Here is a 6,912-nt window from a genome sequence, read left to right as displayed (position 1 = left end):
AAAAATCTGTAAAACTAAAGAAAATAATTAAATAAATATTCTAAATCTCTAAGGAAGAAGATATTATTTTTGAAATTAATGATTAATGCTATAAGCTTATGGGTTATTATTCGTGGTCTGAAATTAATGATAGCTTATTATATTACCTAAATTAGGCGTGGTTGCCTCTTGATTGAAATCCAATTTAGACGTGATTGGTGACATGTCAGGTGTTGACACATGTCATATTTTTAAACTCATAAGCCTCTGAGTTCTGCGTTTGTGATTTAATATAAAAAATAAATCAAGATTTGATATGTGATTTAATTTAAATTTTTTATTTTTATATTTTAAAAAAATTTGGTTTGTGATTTAAATTAAAAGTAACAATTATTATTATTAAGGAAAACAAAATAAGATTTGATTTGTGATTTAAACTCAAAAATCAATTTGAAAAATCTGTATTAATAAAGAAAATAATTAAATAAATATTCTAAATATCTAAAGAAGAAGGATTACCTGATTTAAATTTAAATTATGTTTGTGAGAAATAAAATATATCAAATGAGATATCATTGCGTAGATCTCAAAAAGTTATGTGGAATCAAAAAAAGTTATGTGACCCATTTTTTTTCGTGCCGAGTCACAGGTCAACACGCGGGTTTGTGTGTCAACCCGTTCAAGGTTATTTATGTAATTTCCCGGGATGATATAAAAGCTTTATTTAGGGATAGGGTTAGAGTTAGAGTTATCCATCTTTATCTCTCTCTTACCCGCAGCCACCACACATTCTCATCTCATCTTTCTCGCTACACGGCTGTACCCATGAAGGCACAAATCCACAATTGTGTTTCGGCTTCAATCACATTCTCATCTTTCTCTCAAGTGCCACCGTTGCTGGAACTGGTCACCTAGGTCACCGCCAGGCGCCAGCTTAGTCTGGTTTTTCATCAGGTTAGAAACAGCGTTTGTTTCTCATCTCATTTTTCTTTCATTTTTTTTTCCTGAGTATAATCGAAGTGCAGAGCAGGCTTTAAATAGGACCCTCCCCTTTTTCATTCTAAATCGCAGGCCATCTACAACCCATCTTTTTTCTTTTTAAAGGATATGTCATGCCTCATTACTTGTTTCAATTCGATTGACAAACATATGTATATTATAATGCTTTTTTTTTCTGTTGGTTGTTTACAGGGTCAGAATTGGCAACTCGATTTTTTAGTTAACTTATGTATTGGAACACATTAATTGTTAATGTTTTATGCAGATGGAACTTTTTGATTGAATCACATTTGTGTTTAGTTAACTTTTTGACTGAATCCAATTGGTTTTCCCCTTGCTGAGTTTCTTATAGATGTTTCTTAACACCATAGAAAATACAATACAATTAAATTCTGTTCTTATAGATGTTTCTTAAATCCTGTTTGTGTAAATAAGAATAGGTCACCGTAATGATATATTTGGATCTATATCATAATTATTTCAATGTGAGAACGTATTTGGATATATAAATCCTTTGAGCGCATTTTTTTTTATCTACGCATGATGTATATTTCAATGTGAGAATATAGTATTATTATTATTTACTTTAGGTGCATATTTGTGTTACAATAAATAGATAATAAGAGAATATAGTTATTGAGAATATTTGGGTCATTTACATAGAAGGAACAAAAATTTCATAAATCAGAAGCTAGTCTATTTTTGATTTTTTATTATATTTGATTTATTTAACAACCGTGTGATTCTTGGTTTATAGGAAGCATCGAAGAATCCTATTGTCAACATTGGTCAATTCTCTGACGATCACCTCAAGAAAAGAAAAGAAAATCCAATTTTGAATCACTGGTGATTGCTGGGGTTTCAATTTTTTTTTCTCTATTTTTGAATCTACCTGGGTTTGTGGTTATTTTGCAATGACCATGAAGTCTGGGTCACTGGATCACTGGAGGGATTACTTTCGCATTGCCAAGTTTGATATATTCGATATCATTGATCATGCCATCATGGTGGCAGCTTCGCATTGCCCCAAGGAGTTCAAGCTAAGGAGAGATGGGATTGCTGAGAGATTGTTCTCTTGCAGAATGACTAAATGTTTGGGGTGTGAAAGGGTGGATCTGGCAGTATCTGGGGATCATGAAGAGGTTGATGATCATGGGGGTTTCAAGAGGGTTTTAAGGGAGATGGGCTTGCCCTTGAAGCAGGGGCAAGTAAAGAGAGCGAGGTCAACAGCAGCAGAGATGGCCAAGGAGAGATGGATGTGAATCATGTTAGCAATTATAGCTTTGGGGAAGCTGAGGCATTAACTGATGAGATTGAAGAAGAGTCTCGGTATGTTGGGGAGGTTTTGAGGATCCGAAACGTTCTGCGTAACTATAAAGAAGAGGTATATCCTCTCTCTTCCTTTCTCTTTTCATTGTTTTTTTTTTCCTTCTTTATGTTCTGTATCAGTTCTTGCTTCTTTGTGTTGCAATTTACTTGGATGGTTGATGAGATTTTTGAATGGATAGGTTTCTGAATTTATGAATATGGTTTTTATTGGATGGCATTTTAGTACTTCTTTGAAGGTTGAGTTCTTTTATGTCCTCTGGTCCCTAATTCATGTTGCTTTGTTTTGTGTCACAACAGTATGACTCTGTGTTATTTGAGTCATTGAGGGGGCTCCAGCTGATGGAACTCACCGTGGATCTTCTAGAGGTTTGAATTGAACCATTCCTTATTACTCGTTCAATGAGCCTGCAATTTTTTCCTTGCTTTTTCCAGTGTCCTTTTTTTTGAGTCCTCTAATTCTCAAAATTTAACTTTGCCAGGTAACTGAGATTGGAAAGGCTGTCAATCCTCTCCGAAAGCATGGATCAAAGGATATTAGTCAACTCGCACGGACTCTTATTGAGTATGAATAAGTTTTTCCTGGATATTTGTTTTTCATTCATGTATCATTGGCTTGTTTTGCAAAGATAAATGAACCTGTTTATCTTCTGCTACATGGATCAAAGAAATAGCTTGTAACCAGTTTCTTTGGTTCCAATTAGTGGTTTGCTATTCTGGTATTGTGTGCGTAAATGAAGATTAATACAATTCACTGTTGTTGCACTGACCCATCTGTAATTCTCTGTCATCAACCATCAATTATTAGATTTAGTTAGTCTGAACCTGTTTCTTAGTTAATCGTGTGTCCTTTATGTTCACTTGTGATGCTTATTTAACTTCAATGAGGATCTTTAGATATGTGAAGGACTATTACCCAATTTCGGTTCCATATAAATCACACTTATGGTAGCATGTCTTTTCTGCTTAAAAGTGAGCTATTATTTATTAGTGTACAAGTTGAGATGTGGCATCTGTTTAATTTGTTCACTTGCATTCTAAACATTTTCGTAATTTATTGACTTTGTAGTTGCTGGAAAGAAATGGTAGATGAGTGGTGCAAGGCTTCCACTACCACAACTATTGCAGGTAGAAAAAAAGAAAAATTCTGCTTTCATGTGAATAACCTGCTGTTTTTTTATCCGTTTTGAAAATTAATAAATGTTTAAAAGCGGCTTTATTAAATATTTGTAGCTTCAGAAGACACTCCAGATTCTGTAAATCCATCTGTTCTTGATGAAGTAGGACTTCCATCCCCTCCTATGGATGAAGGGGCTTTATTTGTTGCCCAAACTGGTTCAATTGAACTCTCACAGGTATGTAAATGTCCTCTTTCCCCTCTCTCCAACTTCTTGCGAGCTTTGATATTTAGAAACTGACTTCTAGTTCTCTCTGTTGGATGTCACATATCTGGATGATATACAGTTCGATGGCATGGATGATTATGGAAGTGAGTTGAATTTGCAATTTCTTATGCTTAGTCTCGCTAGCTTTTGCTTTACAGTTCTGGATTTGAATTCCTCTCATCTTAGAATATGATTATGAATGGGGAATGTTTTTTCAGATCCTCGACAGAGTGGACAATTCAACAGAAACTGTGAAAATGGGAGAAAGCCAGCTTTGGACAGTCAAGTTGTAAAAAGGAGGAAATCTGAGGCTTCCATTGAGCCATCCATCACTTCCAAGGACAGCAAGAGTCAGCAACCAAGGAAAAATGAGGTTGCTGTGAGGCTAAATAAACCAGAAACTGCTGATAATGGCCTTGTCAGACCCCCAAAATTAACTATGCAGCGAAAAAACAATATGGAGCCAAAGATGCAGCCAAAAATAAAGAACAATACAATCCCAAAGAAGCCTCCCATGATTCAGAAAGATGTAAGAATAAAAAACCTCTTTGTGCATCTAATTTTTAGGTTTGAGTTCTCTCTGACCTTAAAATCTTGTCTTTCAGAAATCCAAGTTTTCAGATGAAGCTGCAGTCCAAGTAAAGCTAGAGGCCACTAAGAGGAAACTTCATGAGCGTTATCAACAAGTTGAAAACCCCCATGATCATCAACTTCTTCATGATCCCCAGATACTGCCAGATCCACCCTTTCACACCCCAAACATTTAGTCAACCTGCAAGAGAACAATCTCTCAGCAATCCCATCTCTCCTCAGCTTGAACTCCTTGGGGCAATCCGAAGCTGCCACCATGATGGCATGATCAATGATATCGAATATATCAGACTTGGCAATGCGAAAGTAATCCCTCCAGTGATCCAGTGACCCAAACTTCATGGTCATTGCAAAATAACCACAAACCCAGGTAGATTCAAAAATAGAGAAAAAAAAATTGAAACCCCAGCAATCACCGGTGATTCAAAATTGGATTTTCTTTTCTTTTCTTGAGGTGATCGTCAGAGAATTGACCAATGTTGACAATAGGATTCTCCGATGCTTCCTATAAACCAAGAATCACACGGTTGTTAGATGATCCGGAATCCTAATCGTAGCATGGAAGACATAGAGGTGGATTGATGGCTATGACGAAGACATGAAAGTATACTTGAAGTTGAAGATATATACTTGCTTTAGAAGACATTTTGCCCGTTTAATTAGGATATATTTTTTAAGTTTTGTATATAAAAGGATAGTTTTATGTTATTGAAGTATTTGCACTTTGTTGGACAACTGCGTTTGACACTAATGGCTAATGTTAGAACTTTGTGCATTATTAATAATTGGATTCCTTAAAGCTTCAGTATTGGAAATTCTCTTAGTACAACACTGTATGACTGGAATCAATGTGCAGACATTGGCTTTTAACTATTAGTTGTTTAATAAACTTTCCTATGTATTTTTCAATTACCATTACACTAACGGTAATCGGGACAATTATTATGTAACCAATTTGAATATAGAAGTTTCCATTTATCAATAATTCCTATAGGCTATAGCTGATGCTTTTCAGTATATTTCTATAGAAGTTTCTGATAATTGAGAACGCCTTCTTATTGTCATAAAATCTTTTTTTTTCTCAGTCAATGGTTGTCATTGTGATGCTGCTCATGATTTAGGTCAGCGTTTTTCTTGCCCATCAAGCCTAACATTGCAGCTTGAAGTTAGCGCTAATTTGAGGCTTTAAATAAAAAATTTCTTGTTTTGTAATTTGTCTTGAGGTGACTGATAAATGTCAAGAACGCTATGTTTTTAATATGAAAAATAGTTCAAATAATAATTAATATAATTAAAAATATGGTGTTAATTAATAAAATCTAAAAGAATATGAAAATGCCAACAAATAGATAAGATTTAAATTTTTATTGTTGTTTCAGGTTGTTTTATACTAGAAGAACAAACTACTACTGATCTGATAACGATGAGAAGATGAAAGGCAGTTGGCATCAGTTGAACTATCAAGAAAATACGGAATTAAATAAATATATATAAAATTTATTAACGTTCGCTCCACTTCTCGCTTCAGCGAGCAAGTGAGCGAGCAAAACAACTAAGCTCGCCCTCCATCTCGCAACAGCGAGGAAGATAGTGAGGAGCTCGCTCCACTGCTCGCTTCAGCGAGCAAGTGAGCGAGGAGGAGAAAAGTGCTCGCTAAGCAGCTCGCTTCAGCGAGCGGCCCAAAAATAAAAAACTCAGTTTTCAGCCTATAAATACAAAGCGACGAGGCCTTCAGAAACACACATTCAGAAGACGAAAGAAAAGGCGAACGCGGAGACGAACTTAGAGGCAGAAAGCAGAAGCGCAAGGAGAAGGTATGGAGCGAGATTCCAGAGAAGGAGAAGGAGATCAAAAGCTTCACCATTGATTGTCTTTAATCAAGTTTTATCATGAACTCTGTTTATTTTTTATTATTTAGTAATTCTGAATTTATGAACATGTTAGGCTAATTTATTTATGTAGTTAGGATTATCGATCCGATGTGAATCTTATTTGTGGTTTAATTTAGTTTCTTTAATAAAGTATTTCAGTATTTTTGTTTTACCTTGTATGAATTTTTATATCCTTGTATGAACTGATCACTCCTATAGGGATTTGAGGGTTATGACTCGCAATAGACATATTAGGGTTTTAGTCTTGACTAGGGTAAAATACTAATTCTTGTATGACCTAGACATAAGCTTGCTTGAGTTGTAGACTTTATAATTTATCGTGTTTAGTGCTTATTCTAAGAGGGATTACTAAAACATTAGGATTCTAATTAGGGTAAAGGGTTAAAGTCACTAAGACATTAGGATTTAACCAATTATTTTTAGAATATGAATTGTCTGAAATATCTGAGGTAAATTATTATTGAAATTAATTTAAACTACTCTAGGAGGATCTGAGGTGAATAATTCCTAACTGCAGTTTTTGTTTTTGATATTTTAAATTTAATTCTCAATTCTTGCATTCTTGATATTCTTGTTATTTACTGCAATTAATTTTAGTTTTATTTTAAATTAAAAAATTATTCTATTTTCCAAACCAATTCGAGTTTTCCAAATTAAGGGGAATAGTTATAATAGTACTTGGCGCATTAATCCTCCTGGGACGATATTCTTATTTCACTACTTTATTACTTAAAACGATC

At 34.5% G+C, this 6,912-nt stretch overlaps 1 pseudogene; it reads left to right on the top strand.

Moving 5' to 3' along the window:
- The first annotated feature begins 739 nt into the window (after window positions 1-739).
- Window positions 740-5,167, top strand: LOC133313593 (probable mediator of RNA polymerase II transcription subunit 26b; annotated as a pseudogene).
- The last annotated feature ends 1,745 nt before the right edge of the window (window positions 5,168-6,912 follow it).

The sequence above is a fragment of the Gastrolobium bilobum genome, unplaced genomic scaffold, assembly GCF_033153095.1.
Source record: "Gastrolobium bilobum isolate Gb01-03AN ecotype WA unplaced genomic scaffold, APGP_CSIRO_Gbil_v1 utg21085, whole genome shotgun sequence".
In the NCBI taxonomy this organism is placed as follows: domain Eukaryota; kingdom Viridiplantae; phylum Streptophyta; class Magnoliopsida; order Fabales; family Fabaceae; genus Gastrolobium; species Gastrolobium bilobum.
Note: the sequence above shows the minus strand (reverse complement) of the source record. Positions and strands in the feature narration are given on the sequence as shown.